The sequence below is a fragment of the Phocoena phocoena genome, chromosome 10 (genome assembly GCF_963924675.1).
Source record: "Phocoena phocoena chromosome 10, mPhoPho1.1, whole genome shotgun sequence".
Classification (NCBI taxonomy): domain Eukaryota; kingdom Metazoa; phylum Chordata; class Mammalia; order Artiodactyla; family Phocoenidae; genus Phocoena; species Phocoena phocoena.
The window spans coordinates 83,465,546-83,480,190 of record NC_089228.1 but is presented as its reverse complement, the minus strand read 5'-3'; the positions used below and the strand labels follow the sequence as shown (position 1 = coordinate 83,480,190).

Below are 14,645 nucleotides of genomic sequence, written 5' to 3'. Positions count from 1 at the left end.
ATGTTTTACTACGCAAAAGGGGAAGAATATAAAACTAAAATTCTTTATAATAACAAGATGTGGTAGATGGTCAGTTCAGTAGAAAGAGTGTATTAAGGCCCTTGTTGTCAGGAGAACAGAAATACTGAACAGACCTCATTTAAAAAAATTCTAAAAGTAAATACACATCTTATAAGTTAAGGGTAAATCAGCAAGGAATTGGAGCAAATGGAACTCTCATACATTAATATGATAGTTTAATGGGTACAACCACTCTGGAAAATTCTTTAGAACTATCTCTTAAAGCTTGAGAATAAAAAAAGTTCTGCAGCTGTGGCATCAAGTAGCCCAGAACTGACGTAAATGGGAAGGAAATCCAAAAAAGAGGGGATATATGTACACGTACAGCTGATTCATTTTGCCGCACAGGAGAAACTAACCCAACATTGTAAAGCAACTATACTCCAATAAAAATTAATTTAATAAAATAGCCCTGAACTGGTCTGTTCAATCAATCAACAATTCACTTCAGAGAACATGTTTTTGTAAGTCCATCAACTAGTGGCAACCCATAGCTTTTGAAAATCAGCCAATCTGTAATGACTCGTTCCAATAAACACAGCTCTGAGAGCCAACTAATCAACAACAGTTTGTCCCATGAAACCAAGCCCCCAGAGATGATGTCAGCCCACCGAACTCCATGCTGCTCAAAATGCCTGTGTAAGAGCAGCAATCTCTTCTGTACCTAGTGAGGGGTTCCTAGTCAGGATCTCTCCAGCTCTCTTTTCATTTCAGATATTGAGTGATGGTCTCATCATTCTTTGACAAGCTGAACATATGTGTACGCCATGACCTAGTAATTCCACTCCCGGATATATACCCCAAAGAAACAAGTGCTTTCGTCCACTAAAAACTAAAACTACAGGAATGTTCAGAGCAGCTTTATTCAAAATAGCTCCAAATTAGAAACAACCCAAATGTCCATCAACTGCAGGAAAAACAAACAGTGGAACTGTGGTAGGCAGAATTCTAAGATCGCCACATGATCTCCGTCCTCTATGATTGTCATCATGTCACTTAAGATTGTTAGTTTACATGATAAAAGGTGTAATTAAGATGTAATTAAGGTACCAATCAGTTGACCTTAGGAGATCTCTAGGTGGGCCTAACCTACTACATAACTCCTTTAACAGCAGAGTTTTCTCTGGCTGGTAGCAGAAGATGAAGTCAGAGATTTGAAGCATGAGAAGGATTAGATACACAATTGCTGACGTGCTGATGGAGGGAGCCACCAGTAAAGGAATGCAGGCCGCCTCAAGAAGCTGAGACCAGTCCCACAGTGGCAGCCAGCAAGGAAAGGGAGACCTTGGTTCTACCAGGGACTTCAGTTCTACAATTGAAAGAAATTAAATTCTATAAAAGGTTTAAGACTCTTGTATTTTTAAAACACAGTCAGTAAATTTAGTGCCATTTATATTAACCAAAGATTTCCTATTTGATTTCCTCTGCTATCCTGGCTTCTGGCTGTGTTCCAAAGAGAACCAGTCTCTGTGTTGCTAGAGCTTTCACTCTAACGGGGAAGACACTGAGTTATCAAATAAATGGAGGACCTATTAAGATAGGATGGTGAGAGGTGAGCCCTTAAGAACAAAAAGGAGTGAGCCCTGCAGAGTAGAGGTGGGGGACAGGGGGAGAACTGTTCAAAAGCCCTGAGGCAGGGCATGGTGTGGTCAAAACAATGAAAGGAGGCAGAGTGCCTACAGCCATGTGAGAGGAGAGTGGCAAAAATTAGGCTGGGGGCTTCCCTGGTGGCGCAGTGGTTGAGAGTCCGCCTGCCGATGTAGGGGACACGGGTTCGTGCCCCAGTCCGGGAAGATCCCACATGCCGCGGAGCGGCTGGGCCCGTGAGCCATGGCCGCTGAGCCTGCGCGTCCGGAGCCTGTGTTCCGCAACGGGAGAAGCCACAGCAGTGAGAGGCCCGCACACCGCAAAGAAAGAAAGAAAAAAAAAATTAGGCTGGTAAGACAAGGCAGATCATGCAGGGCACAGGAGTTTATTTTTTAATTCTAATTACACTGAAAAGCCACTGAAGGCTTTTAGGAAGGTAAGTGACAAGACTGGGTTTACGTTTTAAGAAGCTCTGCTACTGTATGGTAGGCGAGCTGAGGGAATGAAGGTGGAGGCAAGAGAGTGGAAGCAGAAAAGGCAAAAGTTGAAAGCGTGGTGGTGGAGGCTATTGCACTGGATCCAAAAGACTGCCACTTAGGTATAATGTTAATGTATTCATCAAATTAATTTAACTTTGAAAAATACAACTGAAAGGCAAAACAGCTTAACTTTTGTTTGAAAAAAGTGCTACAGTCTTTGGACAGATATTTATGGAGCTGTGCTAAGAGCTGGGTATACACAGTAGTTTATAACTCATGGAGATAAAATTATAATAGAATGAAATAAAAGCCATAATCTCGAAGATGTGCATAAGGTACACTCCTGGAGAAAGTAGGACAACTCATCCTAAATTCAGTGCATTACCTGTAACCCGCAAAGGAATTCACTTCAAAAATATTTACTAAGTGCCTATTACGTGTCAGGCAGCAAATACATGATAAAAGAGTGATACAATTGCAGAATTTGATGTGTTCTCATCTCCCTAACTGAACTAAAAAAATTAAAACATGACGTGGTGTAAAGAGCGTTTTCCTTTCTTTCCCCGGCAGCGCCCCGCGGTTTGCGGGATCTTAGTTCCCTGACCAGGGATCGAACCCGCGACCCCTGCGATGGAAAGGCGGAGTGCTAAACACTGGACTGCCAGGGAATTCCCGAGCGTTTTTCTTATTAGCTTCAGCATATTAGCATATCAGCACAACGAAGAGATAATGAAAATCATAAACCACCTGTGTCGCAAAATAAATTCCAAAGGAAAACTGATCACAAAGGCAAGGAAAAGAGGAACAACTTAAATACCACAAGGAAATAGGCAAATCCGGAAATTAAGATACTCTACGGGACGATTCGCAAGTCCTTCAACCAGGCAATAGGATGGGAAGAAGGGAGGGGAAGGATAGGACTGTTTTAAATTAAGACACTTAACTACATGCTTCGAATGGTCTTTAATTGGATCCTAGTTGGTACAAACCAACTGCAAAAAACATTTGTAGGACAACGAGGGGAAATTTGAATATGAAGTAGGTGTCAGGTAATACTAGGGAATGCGCTTAGGTTTAGTTGGGTGTGTTGATACTGGGGTTATGATTTATGTATGTAAAATGTCCTTAATTTTCAGAGATGCACATACGAAACTATTTAGAGGTGACAAGTCATGATGCTTGCAATTTATTTCGAAACATTTAAAGAAAAAATAGATCCGATAAATACTGTATAATGTTAACACTTGTTAAATAAAAGTGATGGGTATATAACGGAGTCGGGCTTTTGACAGAGAGCGAGACTCCCAGTCGGACGCTCCTCCTCCACCTCCCCACATCCGCTCAAGACCACAAAGCCCCGCCTGGGCAGGGGCGGGACCTCCTTCTACTCCACTGGGGCTTTAGCCCTGTGTCGAGGCGACGGCGAGAGGATGGCAAGGCCACGCCCGCGCAGACGTCCCCTCCCGGTCTACCCCAAGTCACCGACTTTAATCTTCCCGGGGCGGGAGGATCGGGACGAGGGGCCTGGGACTCACCTTCGGGGTCCCGGGAGCTTCGGATCCGTGGCGAGGGCAGCAGCGCCCGTAGAACCCACAAACCACAAAGGCCGGAAGTGCGTCATCGTTCTGAGCCCCGTTGCTGAAGCCGAGCAGCTCTTTCCGCTATCTTGTTCTCTCTAGGAGCTGCGGAGGTTGATGCACTTTATGACTGCCTCATTACAAGGCTCGGAACCAGAAATCCAGCCCGAGGCGGGGAAACCCAGCGAGATTTCTGTACGGAGTGGCTCCCGGCATCTGGGAATCAGATGGTCATAGCAATGCAAAATGTTAGGGCCGAAAGGGACTTCATAGTTCCTCTAGTCTGGTACTTACCGCCCATTGCTTCCTGAGGCGCTCTCCTAGCTCTGGTCCCTTTGACACCACAAAGGAGAGGTGGTAGTTGTGTTTGGGGGTTTTTGTTTGTTCATTTTTAACTCTCAACCTCTGTTTTCTAGAATCGCAGTCTAGAAGGAGACACGGGCACAGAAACAAGTAACTATATACAGCTGATTTGTATGTGAAATGAAATAAAAATGAAGTAAATGTTTGTAAATCGATTAGGATAGTCCCTGGACCATAGTAAATGCCGTGTAAGTATTTAGAAGATAAATGTATGTATTAGGCCAAAGAGGAAAACTAATGGAGCAGATCAGGAAACTGTAGGAGTTTGCCCTTGTATTTAATACAAGGGAAATAGAACAAGAGAAAGGAATTTCCGGAGATGGAATAAAAGAATAAAATCAGAAATGGGGTGAGATACTTTGGTCATCCAGAAAATTGGGCAAATCACGATGGCTGGAGAAGAGAATATACAGCAGGGGGCACCTGCAGTTACTGTTCCTGGATCTCTAACCAGAGAGTTTGGGCTAATATGATCAGATTTGTCCCTAGAAATGTTACCATGGCAGCAGTGTGGAGAGTAGACTGGAAGGATTTGAGATTACAGGCAGGTAGACCAGTTAGGAGACAACTGCAAGAATCCAGGGTAGATATAGTGAGGGCCTGAATCAAGGCAGTAGCCACAGTAGTGGAGAGAAGGGGATAGATAATATATGTTAAGAAGTTGAATTTATTTTTTTATCCATTCATTTAACAAATTCTCTTTGAATGCATTCTTTGTGCCAAGGGTTTCCTCTAAGGACTGGATATAATAATAATGAACACAGATCTTGACCCTCAAGAAGCTTAAAAGAGAAATATAGACAGTGCGAGATCTAATATATATAAAATTTGGGTGAAACATAGGTATGAAAATGGAGATTTGGAATGGAAAATCACATATTACAAATTTTAAAGTCTTAAAAGCATCACAAACATGAAAGTCAGAAAAATAATAAAATATTTTTATTAATTAACTGCCTGATGCATTTCTATAATAATTTTCTCCTAAATTGGTGTCTTTATATTCTTAGACTGTCTTTTAATGTTAATTTTGTAATTTAAATTTTTCTAAAAAGAATGAAAAGATAATGTAGCAAAATCTATCCTCTAGCATAACTCATCAAAAACGTTTTAGGGCTTCCCTGGTGGCGCAGTCGTTGAGAATCCGCCTGCCAATACAGGGAACATGGGTTCAAGCCCTGGTCCGGGAAGATCCCACATGCCGCAGAGCAACTAAGCCCGCGAGCCACAACTACTGAAGCCCACGCGCCTAGAGCCTGTGCTCCACAACAAGAGAAGCCACCGCAATGAGAAGCCTGCACACCGCAACGAAGAGTAGCCCCCGCTCGCCACAACTAGAGAAAAGCCCGCATGCCGCAATGAAGAACCAACGCAGCCAAAACTTAATTAAAAAAAAACATTTTGTTATTTGGGTAAACCTCTATCAAGTTTCTTTCTTTTTTTTTTTTTAAATGAAAGCTTTATTTATTTATGGCTGTGTTGGGTCTTCGTTTCTGTGCGAGGGCTTTCTCTAGTTGTGGCAAGCGGGGGCCTCTCTTCATCGCGGTTCACGGGCCTCTCACTGTCGCGGCCTCTCGTATTTCAGAGCACAAGCTCCAGACGCGCAGGCTCAGTAGTTGTGGCTTACGGGCCTAGTTGCTCCGTGGCGTTCTGGGATCTTCCCAGACCAGGGCTCGAACCCGTGTCCCCTGCATTGGCAGGCAGATTCTCAACCACTGCACCACCAGGGAAGCCCAAATTTCTTTCAATTTTGAGCTACAAGATTTTAGGATGTTTTAAGTTTTTTGAGGACTAATCTGAGAATCTCATATCGATGACACATTAACTAGATTGTTTTGATGTCCTCATTGTCAGTAGCAGACATAGTCAGTGTCAGTATTTTATGTCAAATGTGCAAGAAATTTAAATCTCTTTTCACTGTGTTCAGCGATACACTGTTCTTCATTAACTAGATTATTGAACAATCCAAGAGCCGATTTATTATTTTATTTAATATTTAGCTTTCCTCTTATTGAATTACTGTTTTCATGTAATCTGAAATTTGTTTTGTTATAACTTGCTTCTTTATATCAGAACAAAAATCTGTTTATTTCATTCAATATCTTTATTCCTTTTGTTTCTCACATTACATCCTTTTAATTTGAATTTTCTCTGTTCTTTAATAAATAATCTTTATTTCAAAATTTATCATTTGTTCCTTAAATCATATCAAAATGTCTTTCCAAATTGCAGATAAAATGACTTATTTCTAACCTCGATAGAGGTTTGGATTACACAGGGACATGCATTTATGAAAACTCAAAGAATGTACAATTAAAGTAATATATTTTATTACACATAATTTTACCTCAGAAGAAAAGAGCTATAAACAAATATTGAAATCTAGCTAATGACATGCACACTGAAGTATTATATTTAGGGGGAAGTATACTGCTTGATGTTTGCAATTTACTTTGATATATTAAGAAAATATAAACATATTAAGAAAAATGAATAGATACGGGAATAGAGATGTGGAAAAGCAAATATAGTAAGATGATAATTTTAGAATCTCAGTTGTGGACAAATATCATATGCACTGTAAAATTTTTCAAACTTTCTGAATGTTTGAAGGTGTTCACAATAGAATGTTAGGGGAAAGGAGCAAAGGTTCACAGCAAGTGAAGTAGAAATGCAGAACTGCTACTGCAAAAGGTGGAGGCAGGGATCAAACAGTTCAGAGAAGTGTGCACGCCAGACTGGACACAGCACGTAAAGCTAGAAAGCCCATAAGCTGACTACATTCTGTGGGGTTGATGAAGAATCCTCTAGTAACCAAACTGATAAGAATATGCTGATGAAAGATGTACCAGCATCACTGAGGTCTGTGGTGAGTGTCTGCTGGAGACCAGGGCTGACAGTAGGAATATTAGTTTTCTAGGCATGGTACCACAAACTAGGTGGCTTAACCTACAGAAACGTATTGTCTCACAGTTGTGGAGGTCCCAGATCAAGGTGCTAGCAGGGTTGGTTTCTTCTGGATTCTTCTGGTGAGGGAAGAATCTTCCAAGTATATCTCCTAGCTTGTGGTGGTTTGCTGGCAATCTTTGGCATTCCTTGGCTTGTTGATCTCTGCCTTCATCTTCTCCTGGTGTTCTTCCTGTGTGCTTGTCTCTGTGTCCAAATTTCCCTCTTTTACTCATACTGGATTAGGGGCCAAACGTACCCCAGTATGACTTCATCTTAACTAATTACATCTACAGTGACTCTATCTCCAAATAAGGTCACGTACATTCAGGGCAATGATGAATGTCATGGCTAGTTTGTGGGGGCCTGGAAAGAAAAAGTCTGAAAAATCAAAAACGAGGTCTGAGGAAGAGGCATCTGGATGGACTTTTGAGAGTGAGCAGAAAGTCTGAAGATCATTGTACTACAAGTTAAAGCCCTTCATAGAACATACGTCATGGAAGAGGCAGCAAACAACTTTATGAGTTTGAGTTCTCCCATACACAGACACGGTATCTCCATGGTATATATCTCCATGGAAACATGTATGTTTCCATTCAAGTACTGTATTTCTTTGCTCCTGTAATTGCTGTCTTAAAAATTACATTTTTTAACTTGTGCTGGTGATGGGAAATGCAATTGTGAATATGAATTTTTAAAAATTCTACAAGCTTGCTAAACTCTTTTATTAATCATCATAATTTGAGTGTTCAATTATCTTGGACTTTCTCTTTAAACAATTCAGCATGTTCCTTATAAAATCATGCACTGTAAAAAAGAACAAGGAGTGTTGCTCATCATCCAGTTATACAAAGGGTTAAGTCACAACCCACTGCAGTTGCCCACAGAATGAAGATTCTGGGCTTTGGATAAAGGAGCCTCTGGATAGTTAAGATGCAAATCTAAGGAAGAATTTCAATGATCCCCCAGATTCTTGCATCTTCCTGTGCATAGAAAAGCACTAAAATCATTAACTTGAGACACTTATTCTTCGTGATTAGCAGTGATCTTTTACCAAAATGTATGTTGACTACTTGTATTTCCCGGGGGGGGGGGGTGGGAATCATATATACTGGCTCCTCCTCTACCTTCCCTACTACTGAGAGGCTGGTTCCCCAGGCCCTAGTCCTCAGGTCCCTAAATAAAACTTAACTCACACCTTTTACATTATGTGTTTTTCTCTCAGTCAACAATATTTATAATTAATGTTTTAATTAGGTAATACGATCAGCTCTAAAATTTACAATATATTTAAAATACTTCGAGTAACACTCTTCTTCTCACCCTTGTCCTCCTTTTCACTGAGTTTCTAACCATCGTTGACTGGAAAAAAAAATGCACAACATGAGAGTCATGAGTTAAGTTTTATTTGGGGCAAAATGGCCGGGAGACAGCATTTCAGATAGCTCCGAGAAACTGCTCCAAAGAGGTAGGGGGGGAAGGTCAATATATATGTGATTTTGGTGAAGAGGGAGTACATGCAATCAAGCACATACTTTTTGCAGAAGGTTGCTACTAGTCATGAGGAGCGACGTCACCATGAAGGATTTTAGTGCTTTTCTAGATATGAGGAGATGCAAGAATTGGGCTCGTAAAATCTTCTCCTGAAAATATTTAACTGTCTGAAGACTTGTTCTGCCAGTTTTCCCCAGAGTACAGAGTGCCTCATTCCTGATCTCTACCCTGAACTCCTTTCAGGGGGTGTTGAAGGTCATAATTTAATCCTTGTAGAGGTAGATGGCTAGTGCCAGTTTGTAGTTGACACCATTCACCTCTTACAGGCAACCACTATTATTAATTTTTTTATGTGTTTTTCCAGAGTTTCTTTCTGACTATACAATCAATGAAAAATTAGTCAGATGATCTAAGAAAGAAATGGGAAATTTTATTTGAGCCAAACTGAGAATTATAACCTGGGAACATCCTCTCAGAAAGCTCCAAGAACTGTTCTCCCATTATAGGTCAAAGCAGTCGTGTAAGTTTTTGAGACAGCGGGCTGTACATTAAATGACATATTATTGACAGTTTATACAATCTAGCCAGTAGTGGGTCATGAGTCATTGCAGTCCCTTACAAGATTAAGAAGGAATGCTATCCTTTAGGGAGTTGTCTTGGTGCTGGGAGAACGTTGCTCTATATGGTTGAGCAGCTTCTGTCGATGCATCATGCAGGTACACAATGCACAGTGGAGGGGAGAGAGGAGGCCAAAGGGCAGAGAAAATTTTTTATGTTAAAATTTTTCTTGTCTTGCCATAAAGTATGAATTTTATTTCACACTTCAATTCACAAATGTAGCAAACTATAGACAGAGACCTGCACCTTTCTTTCCTCCCTTTGTTACAACTGAAAAAGTCATTTACTAAAAGCCTCTTCAGTAGCCAGAGGGGAGAGGAGCTGACAGGGCAGGGAGCTAGTAAAAGACTGAGTGTCTATCTGGGAGGTGGAGGTAGCTACAGAGGCCTGGTAGCGGTGGTTTGCTAGTTTGGACATGTGGTGAGTGTGGGGTGAGCGGGGTATGCCCGCTGGGCACCCACATCCCAGTGCAGGTTTAGGTCTCCTTTCCAGGCTCTCCTCTGGCACATCCACCGTTCTTCTGTGTTACCTGTGTATGTAGAGAAGCCCCTCCCTCACCAGTCCCCTGCAGTCCCTGGAAGAGACCCTGGGAGAGGCCGTGTGGAACCGACCGAAGGGTGCTCTGCTGTGGTGTAGGGCTCCCCACCTAGGTCCCACTCCCGTATCTCTTGTCTAGGGCTGTTTCTGGGAGCCAGGGTCCGTGCCTCAGGGCATCTGAAGACAGGATTCTTGGGTTGCTTTCACAGACGAGCCTTGAAAATGGGAGTCGTTACATTTTTGCTCCGCCTGGAGACCAGGTCAGTACCAGGGTCTTTAAATTACTCTGTGGTACTGGACAAGAGCCTGGATTTTGGAGTCAGACTGCCTCGTTCAACTCTTGCCTCATTCCTGCCACTTATTTGCTGTGTGACTTTTGGCCAGCATCTTAACCACTCTGTGCCTCATTTTACTGCTTTGTAAAATGGGGCTAATGATATCACCAGGAATCACATTAAACAAATTTGTGATAAAGTTATATATGCTTTTTTATTGGTGCATTAAATAATAAGACCTAGGGACAGGCCTAATAACTGGCAATTTCAAAGTTGCTCTAAGCACGAATGACTCTGACAATATTTGCCTGGTGGTAATGTAATGTGATGTGAAAACATCTGCAGCTTCTATTGCTGACAAAGTCCGGGATATGTTTATTCCATATTGTGGTTTTTGCTCCCATTTATAGTGGAAGGAAATGCTAAACTTCTCCTGGAGGCTAGTAAAAATTAAAATAGTTTTTTCCATCCAGGTTCATGCACCACTTGGAAAGGAACCCATGGATCACAGAAAATGGGTTGATTTTACTGGCATCTTCTTGCCTGTATTATGAGATTGTTTCCTCTTTGCATTATTTTGTGTCCTTGTGAATGTTCCTGCAGAGGATGTGTAGCCAGAGCCTTCTAACCAGTGACCAAAAGACCAAGGTTCTTCACTGGGATCTATTGCACCCTGTAACACTGAAAAGTGATTTCAGGTCTCTTAGCTTCAGGCTCTTCATTCCTTACAGAGGATGTGGGGAATTCTGAGTTGCACATGAGAAAGTAAAACTTGAAAACTGTAATTTAACTATAAATGTCTGGACAGAAGCCTGCATTTAACAGAGACACATGTGCAGGGTCCTGTGTTAGGTAATTTCACATAATGTGATCTTATTTGCTGGTCCCCGAAATCCTGTAAGCTAGAAAATATTATCCTCATTGTTTTCAGTAAGAAAAGATATTAGTATTCTAAGAACTTAGCACCAATTCTCAAAGGGTTTTCATAGAAGCACACATATATGTAATGAGGGAGCACAGAGTAATGGTTAAGAGCATGGGCTCTGGACTCACTCTCCCTGAGCTCCCATCCTAAGCATTGCCACTTATTAGCTGGGTGACCTCGGGCAAACTTCCTAAACTCTCTGTCCCTCAGTTTCCCCACCAGTGAAATGGGTTAATAATAGTCCCAACCTTAAGGTGGTTGTTGTCTCTATTAAATGAGTTAATTGTTTTAGTGCTCTTGGAAACAGTGCCAGGCACATAGAAAGTGCTATAGAAGTGTTTGATAAATAAATGAAAATGAAAATAAATGAATAACTTCTAGGTCCCAGGTGGTAGCCAGGGGCAAGAATTGCTCTGCTGCAAGATGGCACTGTTGACACCATCCTGGGGTTCACAAAGCAGCCAGTTCCAGCTGATGAAGGCTCTACTCAAGCATGAATCTTTGGCCCCTTGTTTTAGGGGCCGCTGAAAATGGAAGATGTGGCCCTGACTCTTTCCCCTGAATGGACACAGCTGGATTCAGCTCAGGTGAACTTCTACAGAGCTGAAAAGCAAGAGAACTGTGGCAGCCTGACCTCCCTGGGTAAGACTGATGGGCACTGATTTCTCATAAGGTTTCTTGACTGCCTTTGTGAATTAGAACCTACCAGGCTGTTAGAAGCCATCGAACCCCCCTACGTTTGGATCAGAATCACCATTTCTAAACTCTGCTACTGACCAGTTCCTTAACCCTTCTGATCTTGCCTTCTCCTCTGCCCTGTAGTAAGGTTAAGTGGGATGAAGCACTTACAACCTCTAGTACAGGTCCAGCTCATAGTAGATGCTCAGTAAATGCTTATTTCTTCCCCTTCCCTTCCTGTTGCTAGCCCTGATTGTAGAGGAGAGCTGAGGGGGTATCTTCAGGAAGTGGGCCATGGGACCATAGAGTGAGAGCTAGAAGGGACTCAGAGATGGACTGCAGAGCCTGGCCTTAGAGATGAGCATATGGTGCAGCGGTGCACAAGATCGCAGGGGTGGCACTCCAACTCAGATCTCCTAGTGTCAAAGGTTGGAGCCAGTTTTGTTTGGGGATCCTGTCACTACCTGGAATAATAGGAGAGATGGCTGCCCTTGTCATTGTTTGGTGATCAACTTTTGAGTCCCCACTTCCCCTGTTTTCTTACTAAATGCTTCAGAAGTTCTTTCACTTGCCTTGCTTACTGTTGCCTTCTGTGCAACCCTTTTAGTATTTAATCCTAGGTGCACGAGCCTGCCTTACTGTCCTTAGAACTTAGAGCCACTGCATGTATCCCTAGCAGAGTCCTCACAACCTTGCCAGTTTGTATCGTTCATCCGATGGACCCATTCCCATCCTTGTCTCCTTCCTCCCCAGTACTCTGTTCTCCCTCTTATTTTCATCCTTATTTTTGTACTTAACTCCTCATCCTTGCCATGTATAGACCTCTATAATTCTTGCCTCCCTGGGACTCATCACAAAGCTTTCCCCTGTGGCAGGGCATAATTGACAGTTGCTAGTCATTTGTTATTTCAGGTGGTGAGATATGGACTAAGATCAGGGACCTGCCTCCAGATGAGGACCATCCAGAACAGGAGGCTGGCAGACGCTTCACCTGGGTGAAAACACTGCCCAGATTTCTACATGTGCAGAAGCTGGTGCACAGGAGGGCAGGTTACAAAGAAAGCAGGAAAATGCCTCTGGGAGGAGGCGGCACTATTGCCATGAATGTGGGAAGACTTTTGCTCAGAGTTCAGGCCTGACTAAGCACAGGAGAATCCACACTGGGGAGAAACCCTATGAATGTGAGGAGTGTGGCAAAACCTTCTTTGGGAGCTCTGCCCTCGTCATTCATCAGAGAGTCCACACTGGGGAGAAACCATATGTGAGGAATGTGGCAAAGTCTTCAGTCACAGTTCAAACCTTATCAAACACCAGAGAACTCACACCGGGGAGAAGCCCTACGAGTGTAATGACTGCGGGAAAACCTTTAGCCAGAGCTGCAGCCTCCTTGAACATCGCAAGATCCACACTGGGGAGAAGCCATACCAGTGCAACGTGTGCGGCAAAGCCTTTAGGCGCAATTCACATCTCCTGAGACATCAGAGGATCCACGGCGATAAAAACGTCCAGAATCCTGACCGTAGAGAGACCTGGGAGAGTCAGGAGAGGATGGGAAGCCAGTGGGAAAATGTTGAGGCTCCCGTGTCTTATAAATGTAATGAGTGTGAGAGAAGTTTCACTAGGAATAGAAGCCTTATTGAGCACCAAAAAATCCACACTGGTGAGAAACCCTATCAGTGTGATACATGCGGAAAAGGCTTCACCCGAACTTCATACCTTATTCAACATCAGAGAAGCCACGCTGGGAAAAAAATTCTGTCTCCATGACCCATGTCTTATATGCCAGAGTTGGTGCTCACTCCTCGTTGAACTGAAGCCACCCTGGAGCCCTTGCTGACTAGAAAATTGTGAGCTGGGCTTTATTTACTCCCACACATCATCAGGTGTTTGTTAGAAAATAGAGACTGGCTGAGGTGAATTATCTTCTACATTCTAGGTGATTGAAAAGTTTTTTTTGTTTGCTAGGAGGCTATGGGAGAGTTGTCTGGAAGAGGTCGGTCCTGAAATGGTTTGTTCTGACCTACTGAACTTAAAAGGGTTCCCAAACTGGCTAATTAATTACCCTCAGCCAGCACTTTATGATGAGTAGAAGGCTGTGATTTGGGGGCTGCTGTGCTGACTATTCATCTTGCTTATAATGAAACCTCCATGGTTTGTCAGATTCATGAACTCTTATACACCCATCCCCCCCCCCACACACATACACTGTACCAGTGAGATTACCTTCACAGCTCTGAAAATCTGATGTCGTCTAGATTTCTGAAAAATTTGTCACCAAAACCATTTGTGCTTGTGCCTAATTTTGAGGTGCTAGGTTCCGAGTTAGTGGTAGCGCATGTCTTGTCAAGCACACAGGATGGGCAGAGTAGGGTTACGGTAGGGTTACTGCGACACATGGAATCCAAATTTCTTTACCAGCCTCGGAATTCTAATATGAATGCCTGGAACAGCTTCTTTATCATTAAATCAATGTGAATATATGTCAACCATCAAATTGCATTCTTTTATTAATGTTTCCCTGACACTAATTTTGCTACTTTTGAAGGAGAAAATTGTTCCTATGCAGGCAGTGTGAAAATCAGTTATCACGTCAGGATAAAATAATAGATTCTCTAAAGCTCAGCATCAAGGTTCTCACCTTTTGGTTCTCTTGGGCCTGACCAAGTGCTCTCTAAAGCTCCTGGCACTATCCTGCCCACAAACTTTCTCCCTCCGCCCAACTGTATCATATACTACATCAAGACTTATACTTACTAAGTTCAAACTTTCTCTGGGTCAGTGGATTCACATCAGATATTTACAAGTATCACTTATGGTTTCAAAACTCCATTTTTAGTGTTGACCATCTTGGTCTTCTTATATATTGAATCCCAAACAAGCTGTGTGGTACCTCTTCCTACATTATTCATGATGAGAACTTTAAGCATTAAGTTAACTCCTCAGGCTATCTACTTTTCTTTAAACACACTTTGTAAACCATCTTTTTTTTCTTCCTGATAGTCAAAATTGCAGTCTTACGAATTCAAGTGACAGAAGTTTTTTAGTCAGCATTATGAAAGAAGTATTTATTATGTATATTTCAAATGGAATTGCTTTTAAAAAAGTA

The 14,645-nt window shown here is 42.4% G+C and overlaps 1 pseudogene; it reads left to right on the top strand.

Moving 5' to 3' along the window:
- Positions 1-11,284: 11,284 nt before the first annotated feature.
- LOC136129674 (zinc finger protein with KRAB and SCAN domains 4-like) lies at positions 11,285-13,306 on the top strand (annotated as a pseudogene).
- The last annotated feature ends 1,339 nt before the right edge of the window (positions 13,307-14,645 follow it).